This window comes from Rhinolophus ferrumequinum, chromosome 26, assembly GCF_004115265.2.
Source record: "Rhinolophus ferrumequinum isolate MPI-CBG mRhiFer1 chromosome 26, mRhiFer1_v1.p, whole genome shotgun sequence".
Classification (NCBI taxonomy): Eukaryota; Metazoa; Chordata; class Mammalia; order Chiroptera; family Rhinolophidae; genus Rhinolophus; species Rhinolophus ferrumequinum.
In genome coordinates, this window is record NC_046309.1 from 22,704,769 (window position 1) to 22,717,491 (window position 12,723).

At 38.0% G+C, this 12,723-nt stretch overlaps 1 protein-coding gene across 4 annotated transcripts in view; it reads right to left on the reverse strand.

Annotated features, from left to right (window-relative positions):
- The window catches only part of CPED1 (cadherin like and PC-esterase domain containing 1), a 251,594-nt gene that overhangs the window by 64,135 nt on the left and 174,736 nt on the right, over nt 1-12,723 (reverse strand). The window lies entirely within an intron of this gene.

Here is a 12,723-nt window from a genome sequence, read left to right on the forward strand (position 1 = left end):
TACTTAACTCCAAATGGCAGTCGGTGTTGCTTCACAGATAAGGAGGATTTATAAAATCTTACATTGTAAAAATTTATATAATTTATCTATTTCTGATTTATAAAGGCCTATATTTACATTGGCCTCAAAACATGGGAAGACTTTTTGTGCTTGATAACATACATACATTTAAGAAAAAAATCCTCCAAAAAAGGGAAAATTATAATCATTATTATACCCATTCGTAGATACAACCATGTAGTTTTCTCAGTGTTTAAATTCGTTTTAAATCTTCATCAACAACATACACTTTGTTAGAATGGCCAGCCTTTTCTTGAGTTAACAACGAAACGAAACCGTGCCCCAGAAAAGAAAACCAACATTTTATGGAGGTGGCCTGCAGCCCCCACTTGAATCATCAAGATTAGGCAATGACCACTTTTTGGTTATATTTATCTGACCATTTTCTGTAGGAAAGAAACATTACTAGCTATATAAAGCTTCAACACATGCTGCACAGAAAGGACTATATAATCTGCCATTATTTCTGCCTGTAAATGACTGCATGTCTAGCACTAGCCTGGGGCAGAACTGGCTGCCAGGAAACTTGACCTGCAACATGGGCTTAATGAAGCTGTAACTTTCTGTTTATAATTCTTTCCACTTTTAACTAGTATTGTATCCAGGGGAAATGAGATAATGTGCCTCTCCTTTTCAGATCATCTGGGCTACTGACCAGTCCTCTGTAATGGGACAAGCAACACAATTGGACACCGCCCGGGTCCTGTGACCTGCGCTGCCCACAGCTCGGGGGGTCAGGCAGACCATACCCAGGTCGGCACCTGACGACCTTCCCCCACAGCGGCAGAACCTGAGCTCTGGCTCCCTGTATGTGTGCGGACGGGAAGACTTTGAAATCGATCTGTATAGAGTTTCCTTCTGCCTTTTCCCAGGTGAGAACGAACAAGGTTGGGCCTATCCAACACTTTTAGTTGAGAGAAGGTTCCCTTTAGCATCTCCAGCCTTTTTCTGATCCTTTTCTCATTCAGAGGCTTCGAATTTGTAAACCCGTTATGGACATTTAAGCTTCTGATCTGTTGTGTGTCTAAGTCACCACAACAAGAAAGCAAAGGATATTACTACTTTTGTTACCTAAACTTTAGTTTGTCTAAAGTTTAATTTGCAAATTAACTTTAGTTTGTCTCTTAAACTCCCTCCCCATAATTTTGAAACAAAGGGTTTGAAACTGAGATATCATTAAGTGGTAAAAAAAAAAAAAGCACCACATGTTTAGAGTCGGGATTCATTGTCCTGTGAGTGTCCTGAAATGTTGGGTGTTGGAGAAAACACAGACTATGAAGCTCTCCTTTCTGAGCCCCTCTGTGTGTCCCCTCCCTGAGTGGGGAATGGGCCCGGATGAGAACAGGCATGGATGCAGGAGTTCTGATGGAGAAGGGGGCTATCTTGGCCATTATGACCCCATGTAGTGACAGCTCTAAGGCCTGGGACCAGCCCTGCTACATATCCCCAACGAAAAACAACTTCCCACCTTTGCTCCTTTCTTTTTTCCCCCTCTCCTTCTCCTTCCATTCTTCTGTCCTTGGGCACTCAAATGTGATCTCTGGGATGGTACAAAATGGTCTAATGGCAGAGTAAGCCATGCTACAGGGGCTTGGCTGTTGACAGAGGAGGTGGACAAATGGTAAAATGGCCCAGGAGTCAGAAAGAATTACTTAGAGAATTCTAAGAATTCTTTTTAAATATGGAGGTGACTTGTCTGCTTGCTGAGAGAGAGGAAGGAGTTGATAGAAAGGATGAGTTTGAAAAATAATTAATTGAGGGAGGAAGGCTTCCAGGAGATAAGAGATAGTGAGGTTTGAGGGAAGTGGAGAGGTTAGGCTTTGAGGGAGGGGCACCTTCCTCTCAGAGAGAGGAGGAAACTGTAAAGGTACAGAAGAATTTCGAGAAATTGTGGATTCATACCAGCTGACTTTGATCTTGCTAATGATCTGTTAGGGCACAGGGATGAAAGCCTGAGGAGAGTGGAAAGATTTGGAATGGATGGATCATGTCCTTTGGTGGTGGGCCAGGTGTGTCATCTTTATTTATGATGAGCGGCTCGTCAGCATGTCTTAAAATAGGAGCAACTGGTTTCAGACATTAACAAAAGCCTAAACCTGAAGGAGGGATAATTCTAGAAAAAAATCCAATCAGCATGTTTTGCATCAAGCATGTTTCGAATACACAAGCCTTTCTAGAAGTGCTTTGGAAAAGGTATCAGAAGCTGGGTTATTGCACCAACTCAGCTACTTAATAGCTTAGCTCGCTTTGGCAAGATCAGTAATTATTTCCAAATCAGGTTCTTAATTTACAAAATGGGCATCCATTAAATCACTCAATAAATATTTACTGACTGCCCACTACATGCCAGGAGCTCGGTTAGGGATTGCAGGCACAATTGTAAATAAGACACACTCTGTCCTCAAGTTTCCGTCAGTCCAGTGGCTCCTACTCCTCCTTCCTTTACCAGGAAGGTCAAATGATATAATACATCAGAATGTGCTTTGATAATTCTGGAGCCCAACTGTGGAAAAACAAAAATCTGTAAGAATGTACTCTTTTTCTTGAAACAATTATCCTGTTGTGATTACAATCATAGTAATGATTCCAGTTTCTGGATAGAAGACTCTACCTCCAAATGATGCCCTACGGCTCTGGCAGGCTTGGATCTTCTTCCTGCACAGCTTCCCAGCCAGGCATGGCCGCCACCGTCTCTCACTGGGGAACAGAGAGCATGGCTTTACACCAGGCTCATGATATCCTCGCCACTTCCTCATGTCTCCAATAGCTGGTTGCCCTATTCCTGTGGCTGGCTCCTCTGAAGACATCAGTGCTAATTCGAGCAGGGGCACAGCACAGAGCTGTCCCAGCAGCCAAGTGTAAACCCGAAGAGTTCTTTGATCTTCAGCCTGGTGCATTCTTTGTGTGGTCAAAACTTTGGAAGGACAAGCTCAAAGTGTATGTCTGGTGATTGGAAGCCAGGTCAAAGGTAATGTGTAGAGGATTTCTGGGAGTCAAATTAAGGAAATTGCCTTTTCTTTTTGATGTCTAAGTCTAGAATAGAAAATATATATATATATATATATATATATATATATATATATATTCCCTGAAATGTATCCAGGCGTTCTGGCAAAGTCTATCATTACAGCTATTCCAAGTTTTTATTTTTTTATATTACACCTAACTTTCTTCAGCATACTCAGTCTTGCTCCATATTTCCATTTTATCTAACATTCAAACATTGTCATCAGTGGGACAGGGCAATTTTCCTGTGTTTTGCGTTCAGGCTAAGGAGGGAGTCCATTTCTAAAACCAGAATTTTTCAGGCAAGAAAAAAACGTAGGCTGCAGATTCAGTGAAGGGCAATGGTAGGGAAGAAGATGAAACTAAGATTGCTTCTGTCTTCTTCCGTGAAGGACTATATAAGTGAATCCAGAAATTAGATTTCTAGAGAGCTTACCAGATGGGGCATCGGATAAGCACCGCATATCTAGATGTGAGAAAAGCAGCAAAAAGCTGTAAAGAAGGCATTTCCTGAGCATTTGTCTCTAAATAATTCATTTCAGTAAATCATGTGATCCATTGGAGTATGTCGATAGAAAAGTATACTTTCCAGAGTTTCTTCCCCAAGCTCTGGTTCTTGACATTCTCATCTGACACATACTTCCTCCTGCCTTTTGCCTCAGATCTCATTTTCACAAAAACCTGAAGCTTTATCTGGTAAAGACAGAAACCCCCACATGTATTACAGTGAAGGTAGGTTTTTGTTTGTTAAATTTTGGCATATGGTTCCCTGCCTTGCCTTGTTTACTCTTCTCTCCATGGCTTTCCTTGTTCTCTCTTGTTCTCTGATTTGCCTTGAATGTGACTGTTCTGCTGTGAGTCACCTTGACATTGAAAGCCTGAGAGGAGCAGGGAGGGGCTTCCCTGCAGTATCCGTAATGACACCGTTTCTCTCACTGTCACATCCTCAGTAGCTTCAGCCCAGTGGTGTGATTTGTTTCTCGGCCTTATAAAGTTCATTTTTCTTCAAGTGCTCTACCATGCATTGGTCTCTATCAAACTTTCTATTTAATTCAATCCCACAAATATTAATATTTACTGATAATTGTGCTTGGTCCAGTGTGGGATCAAGATGTGAATAACTCTCTCTCTCTCTCTCTCTCTCTCTCTCTCTCTCTCTAAGGAACTTAAAAATGTTTAGGGGAGGCAGCCAAGTGCAGATGGGCCAAATGCTACAATAGAGATTCTGTCGGACACACTGGAGAAGAATGAACTGAAGGTACACCCACATCCCCATGAAGCCTTCCCAGGACCTCTCCATTTTGCCTCTTCCTGATTTCCAAATTCCCATATCACTTATTTTGAGCTTAAATCAGCATTTTCTACAGTATGTTCCTTGTAACACTACACCCAGGAGATGTTCTGTGAAAAAACAATTTCATGATCAATTAAGAATAGGAAATGTCGAATACACATTCTCTTCTCGGAAATCCAAAATGTACATCAGCATATCTGAGATATTCACCAGCAGAGGAAAAAAATAACAATTTTTAACCTAAAATATCCCTATCCTATATAAGCACACATTACTTTTTTGCATAACACCTTATAAGGAGAAGTAGTGTTTTTCTGACCACACTCTTGAAAATATTGTCCTAACTGATTCATTAAATGATAAATATGAAAGTGTAATGGAAACCCTATTTGTTTGCAAGATTTCATTTTTATCACCGTGTAAAAAGACCTTTCATACTAGTTGGATTTTTAAATGCCTAGAACGGTGCTATCCAATATGGTAACCACCAGCCACATGTAATTCGTTTAGGTTGAGATGCATTGTAAGGGTAAAATACACACCAGATTTGAAAATCAATAGAAAAAAGAATGTAAAACATATCATTAGTAATTTTATATTGATTATATATTGAAATAATTTGGGTATATTTGGTTTAAAAAACATTCAAATTAACTTGGCCTCTTTTTACCTCAATAAAACATTATGGTTAAAAAAAAAGAGCAAAGTGGAGTGGCTGGTTAGCTCAGGTGGTTAGAGTGCGGTAATCTTAACAACAAGGTTGCCGGTTCAATCCCCACATGGGCCACTGTGAGCTGCGCCCTCCACAACTAGACTGAAACAACTACTTGACTTGGAGCTGATGAGTCCTGGAAAAACACACTTAACATAAATAAAAGTTTAAAATATATATATATATATATATATATATCACCCTTTTTTTTTTTTTAAAAGAGCAAAGTAACTACTGGTAAATACAATTTACCACCATCAAAAAGTAAACATCAACATACAATGGAAAAATACTTTTAAGATATAAACCAGTGGCATTGCAGCTATTTTGCCGACATTTTATGATAATAAGCTATCTCCCTTTCCTTTGAATTAAAAGGTTAAAAAAAATTAACTTCATCTCACCCTTCTACCTTTTTTAATGTGGCTACTAAAAACTTAAGATTACATTTGTGGCTCACATTATCTTCTGACTGGATGTCACTAGCCCAGAAACTAGGAATTGTATGTTTCCTATATATTGAATTTTCCTATAGCATACAGAAAGACACTATGAAGACCCAATGAAGATATTGAAAACATACTTGACTGAATTGATTTGTCTGGCAAGGTTGGGATTTGGCTGGAAAACCAGTGATTTGAGTCTTGCTGTCCAAGGTGTTCATATCCTGAGTCATTATTATACCCCAGTGTGGATGGTTCCTGTTGTCCATTCCCTACGCCAGCCTGGAAATCACAGAGAACCAACGTCTCTGAGCAGATACTGACCATCCAAGACCCTTGTTTGGCTCTTCTTAGCTCCCCGATGAGAATGCTAAGCTGCTCTTATAACTCCTACTTAGGCACAGTCATGCTGATGGTATTTCAGTAAATTTCCATAGTGCTTAGGCATTTACAGACTGTTGAGTTATTCCCTGGTATTGAATCCATATTTACTGAATGGATGAGCATGGTTTCTTACAACCCAGAATCTTACTCCTTGGCAGGTGAGGGAAAAAACAGAGGTTACAAACCTCCACTGTTACCACATTTCTTTCAGGAGACTCTTCACAGATGTGTAGTGAACACTGAAGGTCCATGTAATAAAGTTAGGAAATAACTGATTTAGATCATGTTTTCAGTGACTGATAAAAATAAAACTTAAGATAAAATCACACACTTTGATAAGTCATGCCAGATCTGTAATATACCTGTGCCGGTGAGCTCTATCTTGTAACTACCTGTACCTATAATAAGGTGAGGAGTTTCAGGCAGCTGTATTTCACCTAAGCACACAGAACAGCCTCTGGCCCAGTGAATTCCAGAGACTGGTGAGAAGGCAGCATTGATGGCCACTGATGTGACAGTTGCATCAAGACAAAAAAGCAGGATTGGGCAAGGCATGAGTCAGAGTAAAACAACAGAAAAACAACACCATGGAAAATAAACTGCAGATGCTTTCAGTCAGACAAAAATGTGCTCGCTCCATACACACTCGCCATCCGAGAAGAATTATAATGGAAATGGATCTGATATACTCATCTTTCATGCAGAAGCATAGCTTGTACAAAATAAAACATACTGTTTGTCACTATCAAAGATGAGCTTTCATTTAAGACTCTACAGAAAGCAATCAAAAAGATGTATGCCCTTGACATTCAGGAGTTTGCAGTAACGCTTATTTTGTCAGGCTGGTCCTATAGGAAGGATCCTTTGAGATTTTCCAGTTTATGGATGCCACGATGTAGGGTATTGAGGGGTTTTCTCCTTAAAAAATAAAATACTCTGCTGGAACCAGTTTGTCTTTTGCATAACTATTATCCCCAAACAGTAGTTATATAATTTAAATATAATTATTTTATTAGATTTAAAAATAATATTCTGAATTTTTAAAATACTTATCCTTTTTTTTCCAGTTAGATATTCCATATTGTTTAATGATAGCTTCAGGTGTACAGCATAGTGGTTAGACATTTATATAATTTATAAAGCGATCCCCCGATAATTCTAGTACCCACTCTCCCTTAGCTTGATCTTAAGGGTTTTTGCAATTTGGCACAATCTACTACTCTGGCTTTACCATCCATGATCAACTTTGTTCTCTCCACAGTCTAGGTAATTTGGGCAGCTTAACTCCCCACTCCTGTGGCCTGACAGGTCCAACTTCCAACTCTGCACATCCAGCTCACAGCCAGTGTCCAAGTTCATCCCAGTTCCACGGTTCTCCCAACTGCTGGGACTCTCCATCCTCTGGGTCCCCTCAGCACTTTTCTAAGCATTATTCCCCCTCTACCCTTTCACACACACACACACACACACACACACACACACACACAGACACACACACACACTCGAATGTAAACAATCCTTCCTCCCAAATTAAATCCCGACTCTGCCAATTACTAGATGTGTGACCTTGGCCATTACTTAACCTCACTGTGCCTCAGTTTCCTCAAATATAAAAATCAAGATAATAATTTATAAGTTTGTTGTGAGGAACAAATGAATTTCTGTGAAGTGCTCAGAATAGTGCTTAACACATAGTATGCCTTTTGTAAGTAATCTGCCATTAGTGGTAGTAGCGGGCGTAGTAAAAGTATTACTAGTGGCGTTGTTATTATTTTTGTATCCCTGATTGCTTACATTGTGCATGATCAATAAACATTCATAGAATAAAAGAATACATGAATGAACATAAAGCAAGACATTTTAAAGTGAGAATCAATGCACTAATGTGTTATCACATTAAAAAACTGCTTTGGGAATTCTGTCTTAATAAAGTCAGTACTTCTTAGAAAATAAATTATAATTTTTTAAAAAAAGGAGAACTCAAATAAAAACAAACTTCTTTGGCTGGCAAGTTGTGGAGTAACTACTTTTTGAAAACGTATATTTTAGTGCACACGTCTGGAAAGGCAAACACTTACCTTAATTTATATTTGATATCCTTAAACTGCTATAAACTTACACAAAATGAAGTTCAACTAAGGCTGAATGACAACTGAATGGAGTATTTTCACTTTCCAAATCGCTTCTATGACCCTTCTCTCATTAAAGCTTGCTTGCTCGAATGAGCTAGACTTGTAGAAAAGGGTTTAAAAATAAAACTTAAAAAAAAGTGTGACCTCAAGTGTGGCCACGTCTATTCTTTGTTATCAGCGTACAGCTGCACACATCCTGGTGAACCACTCTTATGGCTTTGGAAATTAGTGTGCACTTCGCGGAGAAGAGCTGCTGCCTTTCACTTACAGTATTTTCCCCTGCTGTCTTATAACTATGTCCTCACTAAATTTAACATGTCCCCAGACTCCTGTTTAATTCTCACAGCTGGGAGACAAGAGTAGCCCGCTGAATCTATTTTCTGAAAGTACCTATAAATCTGTCCTTTAATAATTTATTTTATCCACTATAATGGTCTCTAACTGAGCTCTAATAGGTTTTGCCACATGGTTGCGGCCTTAATCAGAGAAGAGAATGTTATGGGTTTATTAATCGTGCTTGTTTTCTAAAGCTACTGATTAAGCATTTGCCTTATGGTGACAAGCAGCCAGAAGGTAGAAGGGACACTGCTCGCTTACTGGGCAGCGGTCTGCAGGATGCTGTCACAGGAGGCCCACAGCAGACTGCATACAGCTGGTGGCAACTGAGCAGACTGAAGCTGCAGTTCCCCCCAGCTCTTAGCAATAGATTGCTCACTGCAACCTTCTCCCCACCACGTTGTTCCCCAGGACTATTCCGGCAGGCTAGAGTAAAATTCCTCCCCAACCCCGACATCCCAAAGCAGCTAAGTTATGTCTGAACACTGAATGACATGCTTGGCAAGAGAATGTATTCTACCACAAGACAGTGCTTACAACAGAGTTTACTTTGGCCCACTCAGCCAGCAGACCCACTAAACACCATCTCCCCCTGCCTTCTAGGAAAGTGGCAGTGTAAGCCACACAGTCGCTTTACGTGCTACATTCATGGCACCAAACAACTGCCAAACAACACAATGAGGCTTCCTGACTCCAGAAAACCCCTACTTCTCCACAGTCAATTTATAGTGCATTCATGAGAACACACCACCAAGCTTGAGGGTTTTTAAAAGTCAAGACACCAGGAATCCTCAGTGAGTCGTAGTTTTGAAAGAAATACAAACTTACATTTATATACTTGTTTTATGAAAAAGATAAACATTTTCTTCAGAATTCATAGCTGTCTGGATGTCCTTCAAGTTTCTGAAATACATATGCAAATTTCCCTATCCTGTTAACAGTCATTACTAGGTGGAGATGAGTGGAAATATTCTTGAGATAAATTTAATTATGATTGGTCCATGACTTGCCCAAACTTTTCCACTTTTGGCCCCAGAACAAACATTTAAAGCACTACTTCATATTCTCGGTCTAGCTTAAGTGTGTTAGACGTACTTCTCCTTTGATCTAAATGATCAAAAATTTTTTTTTAAAATTAAATCTTTACTTGAATTATCAATTTTAGTTATGTTGATGTACCTTCAATCACTAGACAAATGAAAAGTTATTTATTTTGATAAAGGCTGCTGTATGGTGAAAGATCCTTCTCACCATCTCCAAAGAATGAGATTAATTAAACTATGGAAGAAAAAAGGGAATAAATATTTTTAACGTATATGTCTTTGTTGTTAACTCTACACAAGAATTTCCTAGGTTAATACTGTAGATATTTGCATAGATATTTTACAATGTCTATTAAATCGGTCTGAGGTCTTATATGTTTATATTTGTATCTCCTAATTTTGAATGAATTAATAGACTAACCAATAAAACCAGGAGACTTTAGCATGGTGGTTTGTATATTGTAATATACTAAGGAAGAAAAACTATTAAAAGGGATGTAACAGATCATTTTAGTTCTTCTCTAATGGAATTTATAAAATTAAAAACTCCTTTTTATGAGATGTTTGAAAGTCCCACAACACAAACAAATTCAGATTCACGTCTATTCTTCATAGTATATTGCACTTTCTAATAAGCAATGAGGCACAATTCATTGAAAAACTTGACAGATTGAACAAGAAAAAGAAAACCCAAACCACGTTCAGCCGGTAATTAGAACGTTCATCACTCACAATTTTGCTATTGTGGAGACAATATGTGTTTTGCTTCCATGACCTGGAAAACTGGTAAATAAATATATAGTCTGGTGTGTGGTCATTGATTGGTTTTACTCAGTATTATTACTCAGGTCATGCCATGAACACTTGTTGCGGTTCTCATTTAAAAATATACTATAGTCACTGGCTGCTCATCCATGGTAACAGAGGCTAAGCCTACATAGATAAATGAATTCCCCAGATATTAATGTCTAAATCTTATTATGCACATGTAAGAAAATAAATCAGATTTATTCCTGAATTTTTATATCAGGCATTTCTTACTCTTATATTCCAGTTTTAGAGGCAATATGAAATAGTGAAATTTTGGCATCAATCAGAACTAGGATTAAATCTTAACTCTCCCACTAACCCTGGGTAAGTTATTGACCTTTTAAAGCCGTAAGCTCCTTATCTCTATAGTAGAATTAATAACACATATCTAGTGGAGTTATTGTGAGGCAGTATCTATGAAGTAGCTAATCAAGCCTGGCTCATTTGATACTCAGAAAATGGCAGTCCTTTCCTTTCCCCAATTCTTCTTCTGCTCCGTGTCTCCTCCACCCCATTTGCGTGTAGCCTACTCTTCAGAATCATGGAACACATGATGTTATAGCTGACATTTTCAGATGATCCGTGAGAAGACAAAGAAATTAAAGAAGAAATTGAATTAATGTGATTTTGATTTTATTAGTTGAAATGACCCAGTAGTCATGTCTACACCAAAGAAACAAAAGCATTAATGTTTACCAAACAAGCCTTAAAGGTATTAAGATACTATCAACGGTTTATTTTTTCAACTAAAGTGACCCAGCTTGTTCACATTTTCCATCATTTAGCTTGGTATCTTTAACATACACTGTTGGCTGGCCTAACTGCTCTCACATTTCATTTTTGGTTCTTTCTCTCTAAATTTTTTTTTTTTTTATCGAACATTTGTTCCTATGCATTGTAAAAACAATTCGAAATTAACCATAGTGATGGTTAAAATATAAACCACAAATTTGACTGACTCACAGGAGGTCGTTTTGGGTAACCAAGAATTCCATGTCTCTGCATATTTCAGTCCCTTTGTCAACTTATTAAATGATAAATGAAAGAGATCAGATGAACAGAATAAAAATTAATCCATCTTAAGAGTTCTATATGCTCTTGGTCAGATCTCAGATCCAAAAAGAAATTTGATCTAGGTTTTGAAAGCAGTAGTGTCTTAGAATGATTTTACTTGATGAAGTTCCCAGAAAATACATGGTTGAGCCATGATAGAAAGTCAGGGGGAAGTGCTCTGCTTCTCAGCTGAAAACATAAAAATCTTATCTATTTTGTTTATTTTTAAATTTTGACATAAGGGTGCTTTGTCACCAGGAATGAACATTTATTTGTTTATTTTAAAGTATATATTTTGTATTCGGACACAGAAATGAAGAAAAGGTAATTTTTCCTGAAAATGTCTTTATCCCTTTATTCTTCCTAATACATATCAGTCTGTTTTCCCCCACAAAGTCAGACTTCAGTCACTCAAATTTAAACACAATGTATCAAGCATTTAATATGTAGCTATGTGAAAGATACAAAGAATAAGATATGATTAGTCCTTATACTGGAGGAACTCATTACTTGATTTTGGAGAGTATATACAAAGCAGAACATACACCATGTATGTCATCCATCATATACACAACATTTATACTTACCCTGCTGTAGGAGAGCATGGGGGTAAATGGTGAAAGATGAGGTGACACTGGAAAGTGCCAAAGACCTTCAGAAATAGCTAACAGGTATGGTAATATATGTTGAAGCTTAAACAGATGTTCTCTCCCCAATTTTATTCTCCTCTGCTTCTGGCTCTCTGATTCACATATAACACCAGAAATAAGATCACCATACAAGGGATTTTCAATGTATGCAAAGGTCCGCTTATAGCATCACTCATTAACTGGAATTTCCTTTTGTCTCTGAATCTAGACAAGAGATCAACCAACAGCTGACTAAAATATTTATTGTGGATCTACTCATACTGTCATTTTGTTGGTACACCAGGGAAATGATGATGCGGGAAAGTGTATAAATCAAATTGTTCAAACAATAGTATTTCCTTTTGTTCTTTATACCATCTTTTTCAATTTCTATGATGAGGGTGCCAATTAAAAATATGTTTTGATTGAGGTCTGAAACTGATATACCTCCCAGAGTTTTGGACCCAAAACTCAATGAAAAAGAACCACAGAGTCATGCAACCAATAACTGCCCAAATTTGAGTGAATTAGAACTGCTCTGTTTTGCCACACTAGTCAGAAAGCCACAGGCATTCCACCACCCCAAAAGGATCTGGAGAATTGACAGAAAATATAAAAACTGAACAGATTGAACATAATTGTGCTGCTGCATTCTTACTTCAACAACTACAGAAAGAACCCCATTTCAATTCAAAAACTTCCCTTGCAAAAATAATAGCCCCTGTAATACTCTAATAACCATTTTGACTTAGTTTTTCACTCAGCAAATTTTTAATATGCCTTTAAAAATTCATCCTAAAAAAATACAACTCATATTTTTG